Genomic DNA, 17,857 nt, shown 5'->3' with positions numbered 1-17,857 from the left:
GCCACATTTTCTTTATCCAGATGAATGTCCTTCTCAAAAGTCATATTTCAGTGCAGAATTTTGGTTTTCCTACAGTCCTGACATTTCTTTCAATCTGAATTCAGGAAAAAGAAAAAGTGAGAAGTATAATAACATGTTCAAGTGAAGCCTTTCTATTAATTTCAAATGGTCATCTACAAAAGTCCTAGAGGTCTTATATTGCTCTTCATATTTTAAGATGACTTAAAATGCATTAATTTCTCATGTGGCAGAACTCTACTACCATCTTCTCCTTGAGCTTGTTATCGATGACTGACATTGTCAGAAGTGATGCTTCATCGGCCAGGAAGTTGCCATAATCTGTATCCTGCAGGTGCAGCTTCAAGTCCTTGAGCATCTCAAGCTGCACCAGGTTGAAGTAATCTGCCTGACTGAGCACCCCAGCCTTGAGACTGCACACTAATCCCTTCAAGTAGCCATCGTCCACATTAAAATAAAAGCTCCCAGAAGAACAACTTGGCTGTGGCCAGGACAGCAGTCCTGGACTTCATTACTTATTGACAACATGTTTCTGCTCATCACTGGCAAATTTCACACTGGTGTTTAATTGCTGAACTTGTGCCTAAGTACCACCCACTAGGCAGCTTTGAGCAGATGGAAGCTGTGAACATCACACCGACACCTGCAGAGTTCTACAGTGCCATTCTTGTCGACACACCCTTGGCAGCTTTTTTCCAGGACTATATCTCAAAGTAAGACCTTGATGAGCTGAACAGTGAGATAATCCAAAATATGCTTTACAAGATCTATCTTGAGTTCGTCTACAAATTCTGCAGTTTATTGGATGGGACCAGAACAGATGGTCTCTTAGATTTGAAACAGACTGCCCCACCTTCATCAACACTATCAATTCTTTTGACAGAGCTGTTTAAGAAAGATCGTCCCAACCTCTTTCCACACTGTGGCCTCTACCCTGAGGGCTTGGGTCAGCTGGCTCAGGCTAATGACTGTGAACAGGTCAAGAATGTCACTGGTTACTACCCAGAATACAAACTGGTTTTTGAGGATGTAGGTAGCAATAAGACCCTGGGGGACCGATTCTTTGATCATGGGGTGAAACTGAACAGGCTGGTTTACCTGAACCAGTTCCATTTTGCTATCTTTTATGCCTTTGTAAAACTTCAGGAACAGGAATGTCACAACACTGTGTGGATTGCTGAGTGCATCGCCCAGCGCCATCACGCCAAGATAGACAACTATATCCCCATCTTCTAGCGTTCTAACCCAAGGTTCTCAAATGCACTATGTGTGTCTTTGTGTGCTGTGGTGAAGCCCAGGGCTCACTTGTCTGACCTGGTGAGGCACATTGTCCTAGGGTTGCCCAGCTTCCATGTCTACCTCTGGGACTGCTCTTAGACCTAAAAAGGGATTAGGGACCTCTCCCCTGATGAAGAATTGTCCAAGATCCCCTCCAAAGCAAAGAGCCTCCTAGCCCTCTGTTTACAGCCACTGACATGTTTAAGAAACATGTCACTTTCATGTCTCTGCCTAACCTGAGAACCCCTGGAGCAGTTTGAGCCTTCTTTCTTTTCTGTGGGTCATCCCCAAAGCCAAAGCCCGTGGGGAGAAAAGAGAGTGTGTGTCCTTGGAGTATGGGAGAAGTAGCTTTGCAGCCCTCTCCCTCAGCTCTGCCCCTCTGTGACAGTAAAATTGCCCTCTTTTAAAAGACCAAAAAACAAAACAAAAAAGAAATACTTTAATCTATAGCTCAGAACACAACTTGTTTGTGTGGTCTTTGCATCTCTCTTTATAGCCATTTTAATTTAATGTTTGAAATTGTAATTAGTAGTCTAAGAAGTGATGGTTAACATTTGACTCTTTAAAATATTTGTGCAAATTAGGTGTCATACTAATTTTATTGACTAGATACAACATGAATATGGTAGAGATTTCCAATAAAATTCTTCCTGATTAACTATGAACTGTTTTCATACTCTAGTAATTGGGGCTTTTGTGAATGACTTTTCAGTAATATCTCTCACTTAATAAATATCATGGAGGAAAAAATGTAAAGATAAACACAAGAAATTCCTGTGGCTACCAAGAAGCTGAGGACATAAGGTCTTGTTCCCACACACACCTTGGCTTTGGAAATTTGACAGACTAGAGGTCTAAAGTGATTAAGTAACAAGCCCAGAGCCAGTCAACTCACACTGAGCAGATGCGGGATCTGTTCTGTATTTCAAGTGCCCACTGGACCTTGAGTTTTATAAGAGTCACAGAATGTTTTTCAGCTCCTTAATTCAGACTACATAGCTGAAGAATCCAGGAAGGGTGAGAAATCTTGGCCTAATGGGTCCTAATTTCTAAAGCTGTGATGAGGATGAGAAGAAACCACTTGAGGATTCATTCTGTTCAGATGGCACCAAACCACAAAGCTAATTAGGTTACATAATTACTAGGATATGAGACCATCAGTTGGAATGAATGATCTAATATGTTCTCTTGGGCTTTATTTCATTGACTATTTTGGAGTAATTACTAGCTTATACAATTTAGCTGTCCTGTGACAATAAAGCTAAAAACAACCCTAACAACACCCCCAAAATTCCACGTGCAACTTTTCGTCTATTTTCACTTCTCTTACTAAGTAAGGCCATGTGAGAACTACTACTCCACATCTGACAAGATGAAGTCTTTCTTCTATTGTAGTTTTGATTTGTTATTGTTTTGAAACACTGTCTCACTATGTGACTCAGTGTAGCTTGAGACTTGCTATGTAGGCTGCCCTCAAGTTTGAAGTCCTCCTGCCTCATCCACTGAAGTGCTGGGAATATAGTTACGCTGCCACCTCAGACTCATAGGATCTTTGTGTCAGATCCAAGAATTACAATGAAAATTCATCACACTGTGTATTTTCAGAGGACAAGAAATCCATAAGATTTACACTGACCAATTAACCTAATAAATTCTAGTAGGTCTCATCTATGTTCAAATTTGAAACAGGTTTACTAACCATGTAGTCTTGAGTGTCAACTTTAAAGGAGCTAGAATCATCTAGCAGACAAGCCTTTGGGCTTGTGAGGGAGTTAATGTTGTGGGATAATCCTTATGTACATTGTGTACAAAATGTGTCTCTGCCTAAGGCACCTTCTGATTGGCTTAATAAAGAGCTGAATGGCCAATAGCTAGGCAGGAAGAGGTAGGTGGGACTTCTGGGGAGAGAAAGAGGGACTCTGGGAAGAAGAGAAGTGGGATTTCAATAGCCAGACACAGAGGGAGTCAGATGTACAGAATGGAGGAGAGGTAAAGAGCCATGTGTTAGAATGCAAATTAATATAAATGGGTTAATTTAAGTTATAAGAGCTAGTTGGGAACAAGTCTAAGCTAAGGCCAAACTTTCATAATTAGTAAGACATCTTTGTGTCATTATTTGGGAACTGGCATTACCAGAAAGACTGGCTACAGTTAAGATTGTGTTAGTTGAGGTAGGAAAAGCTGTAGATGTGGGTTGCAGCATTCTATGGTCTAAGGTCCCCATCTGAATAAACAGGAGAAACCAGCTAAGCACCAGCATTGATATCTCTCTCTCTCTCTCTCTCTCTCTCTCTCTCTCTCTCTCTCTCTCTCTCTCTCTCTCTCTCTCTCTCTCCTTACTGAATACAGATGCACAGGATAAGCTTCCCCATGGTCCTACTGAAAGACCATCTGGCTATTATAACTGTCCTCATAGTACTGAAGATATTTAGAGAGACCCTTGTGCCCCAACTTTTGATTATAAGATTATTGAAACAATGGGGCCCAAGAAACTGGAATTTCCTCCAAGAATTTCACGTTGGAGAAAAAAAAGTCTGAGGCCCTGGGGTCACCAGAAGCTGAATTTATCTCCTGGAAAAAAGATTTGTAGTTTGTCAGATGACCTTTCAGGAGAAATTCGAGGTGAGACAATGGTGACAGGTGGAATCACACCTTGGTCTGACTGCTGAGTTATGCATAACTCTGTCTCTTATTTAAATCTAAGCCTCATGTTAACACCCTGAATGTGGACTTGGGGGTTGACTACTAGACCTCTTTGTTCCTCTTTGTTTTTTATGTGGCCACGTTGAATAAATCTTTTTCTGGTTTTCACTATTGTGTCTTTAATTGGCTTAAGGAGGACAGGTATCTGGTCATTCCTTACTATACTGTCATTCCTCTCTTATCGAATGGAAATCTTTACTCTGTGACTTGTTTTTGATGCTTGTAAGGGCTCACAGTTGATACATTTCTGAAGTCTTAGCAGAAATTTGTTGGAACTGTTAAAGACTATGGGGACTTTTGAAGTTAGACATTGTGGTTTTTGTTTTTATTTGGTTTTGGTTTTTTGAGACAGGGTTTCACTGTGTAGCCCTGGCTGTCCTGGAGCTCACTTTGTAGACCAGGCTGGCCCCAAACTCAGAGATCTGCCTGCCTCTGCCTCTGCCTCCCCAGTGATGGGATTCAAGGCATGTGCCACCACCACCTGGCTTAGATGATGTGCTTTACTTTAGAGGTTGGTCATGAGCCTATTCGAACAAGGAGTGGAAGTTTATGGCTTAAAAGTGATATGTTTATATGTCAAGTTGACAGGGGATGGAGTCATGATAGCTGATATTGATTGTCATCTTGACAAGACCCAGAATCACCCAGGAGACAAGCCAGGGCAAGTCTGTGAGGGATTGTCTATATTGGGTTCATTGAGATGAGAAGACCCACCCTAAATCTAGACAATAATTCCATGGACTAGGGTCCTGGATTGGATACAAAGGAGAAACTGACATGAACCCTAGCATTCCTTTTTCTCTGCCTCCTGAATGTGACTACCATGTGACCAGCTGCCTTGTGCTGCTGCTGCCATGCTATCCTACCACAGGAGACTGTCCTCAGACTGGGGGTCACTGTAAATCCTTTCTTCCTAAGCTGTTTCATTAGCTCTTTCATCGTAACATCAAAAAGAGGAACAAAACCAGCCTGTGTCACTTGTTTCCTGGAGTCAGAAGGCAGCTTCCCTTTGGTTGTAGGAGAGTCAGCAACCAAAGGAATAAAATTATGGAAAAAATAAATAGAATCATCAAAAGTACAAACCCGGCTTGTTGTCACATGACTGTTAATCCCAACATGGCGGCAGAAAGAGTGCCACAAAAGCAAGGCCAGTGTGAGATACATAGTTCCAGCAATAATGGAATAAATAGTAAGATCATGTAGAAAAGAAAAGAAAAAAACAGAAAAGAAATTTAAGAAGAAACAAAGAAAGTATGATATAATTGCCTTCAGCAATATTATACATCAGCAATAACCAACACCGTGCAAATTATATCCTCTTATTTGTTTACTTGTCTTGAGGAAGGGTCTCCATATGTAGACCTGGCCTGGAACTTTCTATGTAGATCAGTTCAGTGACAGTCCTCCTCCTTTTGCCTCCTGAGTGCCAGAATCATAGGTGTGCAGCATCATGGTATGTTTTGTTTGGTATTTGGAAGCAAACTCAGGGTTCCTAGATAAGCACTTAGGAATTGAGCCACAAATTACATCTGGAAGTATAAAAACTGATATGGTGAGACTAACTCAGAGTGACCTATGGGACTAAAATTTGTTTAGTCTAAACATGGAAAAGAGATAAGGGTAAATAAGTGATCAGGAAAACAATATGGAAGAAGAATGTTTTGGAAAGGAAGAGGAAAGAGCAAGAAGTTAGGAAACAGAAGGGTTTTTCCAATAATGAAAAAACATGGAAACCAAATTAGGTAAATGCAAGAAGGGAATACACAAATTAAAATGTGAGGAAGTTTTTTGTTTGTTTGTTTGTTTGTTTGTTTTTGGTCTTCTCATTTTCTACTTTATGCATGTGGGTGTGGTGTGTATATATGTGCATGCATTTTTATGTGTGTGGGCAGGTGCATGTGTGCACATGTATGTGGAGGTTCAGGACTGAATGTCTAGTGTCTTCCTCAATCACTCTCCACCTCATACAGAGCCTCTCACTGAATCTACAGCTCCTTAATTCAGCTAGTTTGGCCAGCCAGCCAGCCTGCTATGGAGATCCAGTTTGTGCCCAGTGCAATTGCCAGTGGGCTGCAATCCCACATGACTTTTTCTGTAGGGTGTGGGGATCTGAACTCCAGATTGCATGGTTGCTGGGCAGGCACTTTATCAGCTGAGCCTTCTCCCCAGCCAGCTCCCCATGAAGGTTTTCTTAAATATGCAAAGTAAGGATGCGAATATAGTACTAAATTTATGTATAGTAGAAAGAACAAAACATGGAAAAATGTGGAACAAAAAAAAAAAAGGAAAAAAAAAGGGCAAAGAAAGAAAATTATGCAGTAATGAAAAATATGTACAGAAATTAAATGACTGTAGGGGGGGAATAAAATTAAAGTACAAATTTTAGTATGATAAAGAAAAGGTACTGCTAAAGGTGTATTTAAAAAGAAGAGCCCGGGCAGTGGTGGCGCACGCCTTTAATCCCAGCACTCGGGAGTCAGAGGCAGGCAGATCTCTGTGAGTTCGAGGCCAGCCTGGACTACCAAGTGAGTCCCAGGAAAGGCGCAAAGCTACACAGAGAAACCCTGTCTCCAAAAAAACCAAAAAAAAAAAGAAAGAAAGAAAAGAAAGAAAGAAAAAAAGAAAGAAAGAAAGAAAGAAAGAAAAAAAGAAAGAAAGAAAGAAAGAAAGAAAGGAAAAGAAAAAAAGAAGAAGAATGGTGGAAGGGTAAACATAGAAAAAGGAAGAAGAAAATGAAGTGTTGGAGAAGCTGTTTTTCCTGTCTTCCCAGCAAGTAGAGACTGCCCGTTATATGCTGGGCACAATGTAATCGACTGACCTTGTAGACCCCTGTCTTGACAGTGGTGTATGCTGCTTTTTGAGACTTTATTTCACAAGTGTCCCATGTCTACTGAGCTATGCTCACTTTATAAACGTCCCTTCTTTGTATGCCAGGGGCCTCTGCTGGTCACAGTTAGCTTTGCAGTCTATGGACTGGACAGGTGATCTCACCCTTCAGAGACCACAGATCATACCATCTGGAGTGCTGAATTTTCCAGCTGGAGTGATGTCTTGTAAGCCCACTGGGAATGTGGGAAGCAACCAAGGAAGTAAGATCTGTTCAAGTAGGAGAGCTGACTTAACATTTGGAAGAGCTCACGCGTATTAATCACCATTCTGGGCATGCAGTTGAGGTCTACGAGGCTTCTGGGGCTAAAGTGGTCTTGGGCTCTGCAAGAGATCTACAAGTTCTTGGACTCTAGACTCAGGTTCTTGGTCACCCAAGCTTCAATAGATATGAGTTCCATTTCCTGTAATGGACCTTAAATCAATTCAGATATTTGTTGATTACTCCCACAAGCTTTGTGCTACCATTGCACTAATACATCTTGGAGGCAAGACACCATTGTAATTTCAAGAGTTTGTAAATGGGTTGGTGTGTACCTTTCTCCTTTGGTAGCATGAAGAGTACCTTCTGGTACCAAGAACACTAGCCAATAGAGGTAAAGGCACCAGCTCAACTTCTCCATGTTCAATGGGTTGTGTAGGCATTGTTTTCAGCATTAGGGCCTCACCATCAGTTTGTAGAGAGCAACATTATAGTCTTGGCAACAGCCTGGGTTGTTTGGGGGTTCACATGAGACCCCTTTGGCCAACAGCTTGATCAGATGTAACCCATTCCCAGTACTGAAATTTCATATGGTGATGAGAGATGTCCAGTTGGGGCTCTGTCTCCTCCATTATTTTGGTGATTTCATGTAGATGACCTTCATATACGTATATATTTTAGGAAGCTTCTACTGTAATAGGTTTCCATACAACACTTCAAATGCCCCTTAATTTTAGATGTCCCTCTCCGTATTTCCTCCTTTGTGCCCTTCTTCCCTCCTCGTGCTCACTTCATCTGATTGTTCCAGTGCCTACCATTCGTCCATTGATAACTATCTATTCTATTTCCTTTTTCCTATGGAGATCTGTCCCTCCCCAAGTACTTTATTTGTTACCTAAACTCTGTGGTTTTTATGGACTGTAGCTTGCTTATCTTTGACTTAACAGCTAACATCAACATATAAGCAAATACATATAGTATTTGTATTTCTAGGTCTGGGTTACCTCACTCACGATGATTTTTTTTTCTAGTTCCATCCATTTACCTGTGAATTTATTTTTTTTAATGTTGGAGTAAAATTCCATTGTATTTTTTTATCCATCCATCCATTGACAGACACCTAGATTATTCCTAATTTCTGACTATTACGAACAAAACAGCATTGAGCATGGTTGAGGAAGTGTCTCTGTAGTAGGATGAAGCATCCTTTGAGTATATGCTCACAATTAGTACAATTGGAACTTGAGGTAGATCAGTTGTCGTCTTCCTGAGTTACTACCATACTTATTTTCATAGTGGTTGTACAAATTTGCACTCCTGCCAGCAACAGATGAGTGCTCCCCTTACTCCACGTCTTTGCCAGCATGAAATGTCATTTATTTTATTGAACTTGGCCATTCTGACAGATGTAAAATGAAATATCACAGTAGCTTTGATTTGCATTTCCCCAATGACTAAAGGATGTTGAACATTTTTTAAGTGCTTCTCAGCCATTTGAGTTTCCCCTTTTGGGAATTCTGTTTAGATCTGAACCTAATTTTTAAAATTGGATTATTTTGTTCTTAATATTTATTTGATACCTTGAGGTTTTATTGAGTTCTTTATATGTTTTTGATATTAGTCCTCTATCAGATGTGTAGTTGGTAAAAATCTTTTCCCATTCTGTGGGCTGCTGCTTTGTCTGAATGACAGTATCCTTTGCTGTGCAGAGAATTTTCAGTTTCATGAGGTCCCATTTATTAATTGTCAATCTAAGTGCCTGTGCTATTATTGGTGTTATATTCAGGAAGTGGTTTCCTGTGCCAATGTGTTCAAGGCTACTTCCTACTTTCTCTTCTATAAGATTCAGTGTAACTGGATTTATGTTGAGGCCTTTGATCCATTTGGAGTTGAGTTTTTGCAGGGTAATAAGTATGGATCTATTTGGATTCTACAGGCGGACATCCAGTTTGACCAGCACTATTTGCTGAAGATGCTGTTTTTTTTTCTGGTGTGTATTTCTGGATTGTTTTAATCAAAAATCAAACGTCCATAGGTCAGGCATAGTCTTCAGTACTATTCCACTGATCAACATGACTGTGTTTTTTTTTTTTTTTTTTTTTTTTTTTTTGAGACAGGGTTTCTCTGTGTAGCTTTGCGCCTTTCCTGGGACTCACTTGGTAGCCCAGGCTGGCCTCAAACTCACAGAGATCCGCCTGGCTCTGCCTCCCGAGTGCTGGGACTACAGGCGTGCACCACCACCGCCCGGCATGACTGTTTTTTTTAAATACCAGTATCATGCTGTTTTTATTTTTGTAGCTTTGTAGTACAACTTGAAATCAGGAATAGTGATACCCCCAGCAGTTCTTTTTTTTTTTTTTTTTTTTTTTTTTTTTTTTTTTTTTTTTGTGTGTGTGTGTGATATATATTTTTATTTTACAATACCATTCAGTTCTACATATCAGCCATGGGTTCCCCTATTCTCCCCCCTCCCACGCCCTCCCTTACCCCCAGCCCACCCTCCATTCCCACCTCCTCCAGGACAAGTCCTCCCCGAGGACTGTGATCAACTTGGTAGACTCAGTCCAGGGAGGTCCAGTCCCTTCCTCCCAGACTAAGCCAAGTGTCCCTGCATAAGTTCCTGGTTTCAAACAGCCAATTCATGCAATGAGCACAGGACTTGGTCCCACTGCCTAGATGCCTCCCAAACTGATCAAGCCAATCAACTGTCTCACCTATTCAGAGGGCCTGATCCAGCTGGGAGCCCCTCAGCCTTTGGTTCATAGTTCATGTGTTTCCATTCATTTGGCTATTTTTTTTTCAATAATTGAGTAAAACCGAAATTTATTATAAGCCACAGTCGCCCTAAGGACCTCCATGCTATATATACATATATATATATATATATATATATATATATATAGCCTTTATGGTTCTATGGGTTGTGGTCTGATTGTTCATTTTATATCTAGAATCCACCAATGAGTGAGTACATACATAACTGTCTTTCTGGTTTGGGTTACTCACTCAGGATGATTTTTTCTAGTTCATCCATTTGCCTGCAAATTTCATGCTTTCATTGTTTTTCTCTGCTGAGTAGTACTCCATTGTGTATATGTACCACATTTTTTTCATCATTCTTCCGTTGATGGGCATCTAGGTTGTTTCCAGGTTCTGGCTATTACAAATAGTCCCAGCAGTTCTTTTATCATTTAGGATTGTTTTAGTTATACTGATTGTGTGTGTGTGTGTGTGTGTGTGTGTGTGTGTGTGTGTGTGTGTCCATATGAACCTGAAAATTGTCCTTTTAAGATATGTGAAGAATTGTGTTGGAATTTTGATGAGGATTGTACTGAATCTGTAGATCGCCTTTGGTGCATGGCCACTTTTACTATGTTAATTCTACCAATCCATGAGCATAGGAGACCTTTCCATCTTCTGATATCTTCTTCAATTTCCTTCTTCAAAGACTTGAAGTTCTTGTCATGCAAGTCTTTCACTTGCTTAGTTAGAGTTACCCCAATATACTTTATATTATTTGAGGCTATTATGAAAGATATTGTTTCCCTGATTCCTTTCTCAATCCATTTTGCCATTTGTATAGGAAGGCTACTGATTTTTGTGACTTAATTTTGTATCCAGCTACTTTGCTGAAAGTGTTTATCAGCTGTAGGAGTTTCCCAGTGAATTTTTTTTTTTTTTTTTTTTGGTTTTTCAAGACAGGGCCTCGAACTCACAGAGATCTGCCTGCCTCTGCCTCCCGAGTGCTGGGATTAAAGGTGTGCACCACCACTGCCTGGCCCCACTGGAATTTTTAGGGTCAGTTACATATACTATCATATCATCTGTAAATAATGATACTTTGACTTCTTCCATTTTAATTTGTAACTCCTTGATCTCCTCTAATTGTTTTATTGCTCTATCTAAGACATCAAGTATTATATTCAACAGGTATGGAGAGAGTGACTTGTTCCTGATTTTAGTGGAATTGCTTTGAGTTTCTCTCCATTGAAGTGGATGTTGGCTATGGGCTTGCTGTCAACTGCCTTACTATGTTGAGGTATGTGCCTTGTATTCCTAATCTCAAGGGACTTTTTATCATGAAAGTTGTTGGATTTTGTCAAAAGCATTTTCTGCATCTAATGAGATGATCATGTGGTTTTTTTATTTGAGCCTGTTTATGTAGTGGATTACATTTATCAATTTACATATGTTGAACCATCCCTGTATCTCATGGAGGAAATCTACTTGATCATGGTGGATGATCTTTTTGATGTATCCTTGGATTTAGTTTGCAGGTATTTTATTGAGAATTTTTGCATATATGTTCATAAGGAAAATTGGTCTGTAATTCTCTTTCTTTGTTATGTCTTTGTGTGGTTTGGGTATCAGGGTAACTGCAACCTCATAAAATGAATTGAGCAATGTTCCTTCTGTTTCTATTTTGTGGGCTAATTTGAGGAGTATTGGCATTAACTCTCCTTTGAATGTCTGGTAGAATTCTGTGCTAAAACCATTTGGGTCTGGTTTATTATTGTTGTTGTTGGTGGTGGTGGTAGACTTTTTTAAAAAAATTTTTTAATTAACTTTTTTGAGATAGGGTTTCTCTGTGTAGCTTTGGAACCTTTCCTGGAACTCGCTCTGTAGCCCAGGCTGGCCTCAAACTCACAGAGATCCACCTGCCTCTGCCTCCTGAGTGCTGGGATTAAAAGTGTCTACTGCCTGGCTGCTGCTGGTAGACATTTAATGACTGCTTCTATTTCACTAGAAGTTATGGATCTGTTTAAATTGCTTATCTGATCTTGATTTAACTTTAGTAGAAAAATATCCATTTCTTTTATATTTTCCAGTTTGGTGGCGTACAGGTTTTTAAGGTAAGTCCTAATGATTCTCTGGATTTCCTCATTGTGCATTGTTATGTCTCCTCTTCATCTCTAATTTTGTTAAGTTGTATGTCACTCTCTGCCTTTTAGATAATTTGGCTAGGGAATTGTCAATATTACTGATTTTCTCAAAGAACTCTTTGTTTAATTGATTCTTTGTATTGTTTTTGTTTGTTTGTTTCTATGTTATTGATTTCAGCCCTAAGTTTTATTGCTTCTTGCCATCTACTTCTTTTGGGTGTGATTTCTTCTTTTTTATTCCAGATATTTCAGATGGGCTGTTAAGTTCCTAGTATGAAATCGCTCCAATTTCTTGATGTAGGCACTTGCCTATTAGAACTGCCTTCATTATGTACCATAAGTTTGGATATGTAGTGTTTTCATTTTCATTAAATAACTGAAATATTTTCATTTTATTCTTAATTTCTGTCTTGACCTATTTTTCATTCAGTAGTGAGCTATTCAGTTTCCATGAGCTTGTAAACTTTTGACTGTTTTAGTTGTTGATATCCATCTTTAATCCATGGTGGTCAGATAGGATGCACGGTGTTATTTCACTTTTCTTGTATCCGTTTGAGACTTGTTTATGTCCAAGTATGTGGTCAATTTTGGGAAAGTTCCATGAGGTGCTGAGAAGGTATGTTCTTTTGAGTTTGGGTGAAATGTTCTGTAAAAATGTGTTAGGTCCATTTGGCTTATGATGTCAGTTAACTAACTCCAGCATTTCTCTGCTTAGTTTTTGTCTGGACAACCTGTATATTGGCAAAAGTGGGACATTGAAGTCACCTGCTATTCTTGCATGATGGTCAATATGTGATTTAAGCTGCAGTAATGTTATTTTTATGGACTTGGGTGTTCTTGTGCTTGGTGTATTGATGTTAAGAATTGCAACACCCTCTTATTGGATTTTTACTTGGATGGGTATGTAGTGGCCTTCCCTATATCTTCTGATTAGTTTTGGTTTAAAGTCTATTTTGTCAGATATTAAAAATGGCTATGCTGGCTTACTTCTTGGTTCCATTTTCTTGGAATATCTTCCCCTGTCCTTTTACCCTGAGGTGATATCTATCCTTGATGCAAATCTCACCAACAAAATAGAAGAAACAGAAGAGAGAATCTTGGTTCCATTTTCTTTCTTGGATACAGCAGCAGGATGGATCTTGTTTTAGAATGAATTCTGTTAGTCTGTCTTTACTGGGGAGTTGAAGCCATAGGTATTGAGAGTTATCAATGAGTAATGTTTGTGGATTCTTGTTATTTTGTTGTTATGGTTGCCCCCCTTTGATTAGTTATTTTGGGATTATTTATTCCTTATATTTTCTTGGGTGTGATTAACCTCTTCAGGTTGACATTTTCCTTCTAGTGCCTTCTATAATGCTGGATTTGTAGACAGGTTTTGCTTAAATTTGGTTTTTTCATGAAATGTGTTTTTCTCCAGCTACTATGATTGAAAGTTTTGGTGGCTATAGTAGTCTGGGCTAGCATCTGTGATCTCTTAGAGTTGCCATTGCATTGTAATACAGATAGCACATCACCAATTTTTTATTTGCATTTTTATTTTATAATTTAATTTAATTTTACATATCAGCCACGGATTCCCTTGTTCTCCACCCTCCCACCCCCACCCCCGCCTTCCCCCCAACCCACCCGTCATTCCCATCTCATCACCAAATTTTAATTGAATGAAAAGCAAGTTGTATTGAGAAAAAAGTAAATCTGGGGAGTCTGGTGAATAATCATATTTTTAATCATTCACTTGAGGTTTCTAAGCAATTTCAGAACATGGCCAATTTTTCATTTTACCTATGAGATTCACCTTCATTTTCACAAGTATACAGTGAAATTTTGTATAAGCTACATGATAAAAGATGGTATCATTGTTCTTATAATGTATATGTTATTATGTTTTCTAGAATTTTCTAAGAATGATAGGTTTAGATTTAGGGTACAAACATGGATAAATATGGGTATAGTCATATATATATATGACATATATATATAATTCTATTTTTCTTAGCATACTCACTATTTTATTAGCAGATACCTATAGTTATAACTATAGATAATCTATAATCTTTTAACCTCCTTAATACCTACTGAATCAGTAGTTTAAAATTTTTAAATTCTGGTTTCTCTCATATCCATGTTGACATATAAGACATACTTTTTCTTCTTTTACAGTAATATTCTTTTGATTTTTTTCAAAAACTCTAAATGTTTGCAGTTTAGCTGAAATTATTTTAGAATTTAACACTATTTTATGCTGTTGTAATGTTATATATATATATTATTTTCTTATATTTATATATAGCTCTCTTGCTTACTAAAGTAGTCAAGAAGAACCAATTTCCTAACCCATAGTTGCAACCAACAACTAAAAATGATTTTTTAAAAAAAACTGTTTCAGGGCCAGGCAAGGTGGTGCACACCTTTAATCCCAGTACTCGGGAGGCAGAGGCAGCATGATCTCTGTGACTTTGAGGCCAGCCTGGTAGCAAATTTCAGGTCAGTGAGAAATGTCTACCAAAAATGTTTTCATCTCACAGCTGATATATTAGAATACAGTTATTTGATTTAAGAAATTAAGAAAAAGAGAAAGAAATAAAATTATGAAATTGGAAAAAAGTATAAATTAAATTATTATAAACACCACATTTTCTATTTTATTTTATACAACAGAGTATTTTTTAGATATAATTACTATGCTGGTTAAATTTGATATCATTTTGAGATTAGTCACTTGAGTTTACAGAAAAAGTAAAATTTTTTTTTTTTTTTTTTTTTTTTTTTTTTTTGGTTTTTCGAGACAGGGTTTCTCTGTGTAGCTTTGCTACCTTTCCTGGAACTCACTTGGTAGCCCAGGCTGGCCTCGAACTCGCAGAGATCCGCCTGGCTCTGCCTCCCGAGTGCTGGGATTAAAGGCGTGCGCCACCACCGCCCGGCAGAAAAAGTAAAATTTTAAGACAAGGTCTTATTCAGCCTTAAACTCATTAAGTAGCTGTGGTTGATCTTGAACTTCTGATCCTCCTGTCTCTACCTCTAAGTGCCAGGATTATAGATGTGTATCACTAGATGTAGTTTATGTGATACTGGGTATTGCACGTAGGGCTTTGTATATCCTAGAGGCAACATGAATGAGAAGTTAGTAAGACATTTTTTGATGATACAGTAACTCAGCCAATTCAACATTTATCCATGAATATGAAGAATGGCATCCAAAGAATCCTTTTCACTTACAAATGGAAAAATTCATGAATTAGCTGAAGTTGATGTTACTGCTTGGAAATAAATACACATGTTGCTGGAATATGAAAGGTGCTGAACTTTTTGAACCTTATGGTTTATCCTGGAACAGCTATGTTATCATTGACGGTATGATGATGCAAAAGCAGTGGTGGGAAATTTTCTGGTCCTTTAGTCAAGACAACTGCACCACTGTATTTTTCACCCCCGTGTACTTACACGAAAAAATTTAAATTATAGTTTTGTTCAATAATGTCCTTGATAAAAAACAATAGACTTTTGTGTTGGTTAGTTATTGTTAAGTTGCCACAAGCTAGGGTCATCTGGGAAGAGGAACCTCAATTGAGAAAATGCCTCCATCAGACGGGGTTGTAGGCAAGTCTATGGAGGCATTTTCTGACTAATAATTGATGTGAGTGGGCCCAGCCCACTGAGGCCAATGCTACCCTGAAAAGATAGCCCTGGGTATTATAAGAAAAGCAGCCGATCAAGCCATGGGGAACAAGCCAGTAAGCCAATTTCCCCATCACCTCTGCCTCTGCTTCTACCCTGTCTTCCTTCAATGATTGACTGTGATTGGAACATGTAAGCCAAATAAACCCTTTCTTCCCTGAGCTGCTTTGGTCATGGTGTTTATCACAACAATAGACCGAATTAGGACAATGCTATTTTATTAAGTCTTTACCTTTAAGTAAATTAAGAAAATTCTGTGGGATAGCACTTTTACTATGTACTGAAATATGACATAGGTCTTATAAAAAGCACTTGTTTGGTCAGAGAGCTGAGTGATAGCCACATTTTTTTCATGGAACACCATTTTCATTTGAAAAGAGAACTGGCAAAAGAACCATGGCTAGTCAGCAGGCATTGCCTCAAAATGGAATGAAGTATCCATGTTACTGCAAGGAAAATAATGGACAATATTTGTCACTAATGATAACATTTAAGCTTTCAGGGAAAAGTGGAACTTTGAAAAACCTGGATCTACCTCTGTGAGTCTGATTTTTCTAAAGAGATCAGTGATGGTAACATATATGGTATTCTGGATATTTTACAACTGAATGCATCAGAATTTGGAAGACCTACCCAAAGCCATGAAGTATTTTCTATACTATGAAATATTTTCCATATAGTTAATGTATGTCATTCCAAATTCACACATGGTGGAAGTTCCAATTAAGACACAAGATAGACCAATGTATTGAACTGTAACAGAATCTGAACCATGCATTGATAGAATATCAGAGTTCATGCTGTAATCTTAATTTAAAACCATTACCAATTGCTGAGTTTGTTACAGAATCAAAAAAGAATATACAAAATTATTAGAAAAAAGCTATTATAATATTTCTCCCTTTTCAAGCCATATAGTCATTTAAATCTAAATTTTCTTCAAGCAAAACAGGAGGTTATAGTGTGGAACATTAGTTTGAGGTGTGTTACATTCATTTATGCTGTGGGATATTTGTTTAATGATACAAAGATGTGTTGTATTATTTTTAAGTTGCATTTGTTTAACTCTGTGAAGCTGTGTTACTTTGCCTGTCTAAAACACCTGATTGGTCTAATAGAGAGCTGAATGACCCATATCTAAGCAGAAGAAGACTAGGCGGGGCTGCCAGACAGAGAGAATAAATAGGAGAGAGAGAAAAGAAAGGAGCAAGAAAAGGAGGAGAAAAGGATGCCAGGAGTCAACCACCTAGCCACACAGCCAGCTACAGAGAAAGAAGTAAAGAAAGATATATAGAATAGAGAAAGGTAAAAGCCCAGAAGCAAAAGGTAGACGGGATAATTTAAGAAAAGCTGGCTAAAAATAAACCAAGCTAAGGCTGGGCATACATAAATAAGAATAATTCTCTGTGTATTTATTTGGGAGCTGAGTGGTGAGCCCCCAAAGAGTTAAAAAAAAATAGAAGGTTGAATTCACAAGTAGACATGAAGTTAAGCTACACATTAAAAGACATTTGAAAAACTGTAAAACATTAGCACTCTTCTTACTAATATGTTGTAAATGATCTTTTTCCCATTAAAATGTCATATTTAAATGTTTAAAAACACTATATCTTTGTTAGACTATAGATGTACTATTTTAAGTAAAGTAATAAACAGAGGTTAAGTTTTCTAAAATTTACTATCCAATACAGACAATATTGATCCATCCATCCAATCAAGTACTGTTTGGGATCTTCAAGAAGATTTAAGACTATGAAATGCGTCCTGGGTACAAAACATTTGGGGACTGTAAGATGAATATTTGTGACATGAAGCTCCAAGCCTTGTTAGAAATTTAGCCTCTTGTCCGATGTGGCAGAGACAGTTATGGTCTCAACTGGGACTTTGAGTATCATGTATGAGTGCTGTGCAAATGCAAGTTCACTCTTGAAAATAACTTTATTTTCCTATTCTTACATGGCTTCATCATTTTAATGGCAAAACAAGAGTAAATATAATTCACTCATACCAGGAAAGACATATTATTAATAATAAAAACACTTGGATAATTTAAGATCCACACTAGTCTTTTGTCTATAAGTATAGAGTGTGTACCTCTTCTAGAGAAGAAAAAAACAAGCAAAAAATATACTTTATTCTCCTCCTTACTTTGTTCATTTCAGTCTTATTATGTCTGTGCTTTACCAATATAATCATCAGAAATAATATTTCA

The 17,857-nt window shown here is 38.2% G+C and overlaps 1 pseudogene; it reads left to right on the top strand.

Annotated features, from left to right (window-relative positions):
- The first annotated feature begins 442 nt into the window (after window positions 1-442).
- Window positions 443-1,789, top strand: LOC114708585 (annotated as a pseudogene).
- The last annotated feature ends 16,068 nt before the right edge of the window (window positions 1,790-17,857 follow it).

Source organism: Peromyscus leucopus, chromosome X (genome assembly GCF_004664715.2).
Source record: "Peromyscus leucopus breed LL Stock chromosome X, UCI_PerLeu_2.1, whole genome shotgun sequence".
NCBI lineage: Eukaryota > Metazoa > Chordata > Mammalia > Rodentia > Cricetidae > Peromyscus > Peromyscus leucopus.
Note: the sequence above shows the minus strand (reverse complement) of the source record. Positions and strands in the feature narration are given on the sequence as shown.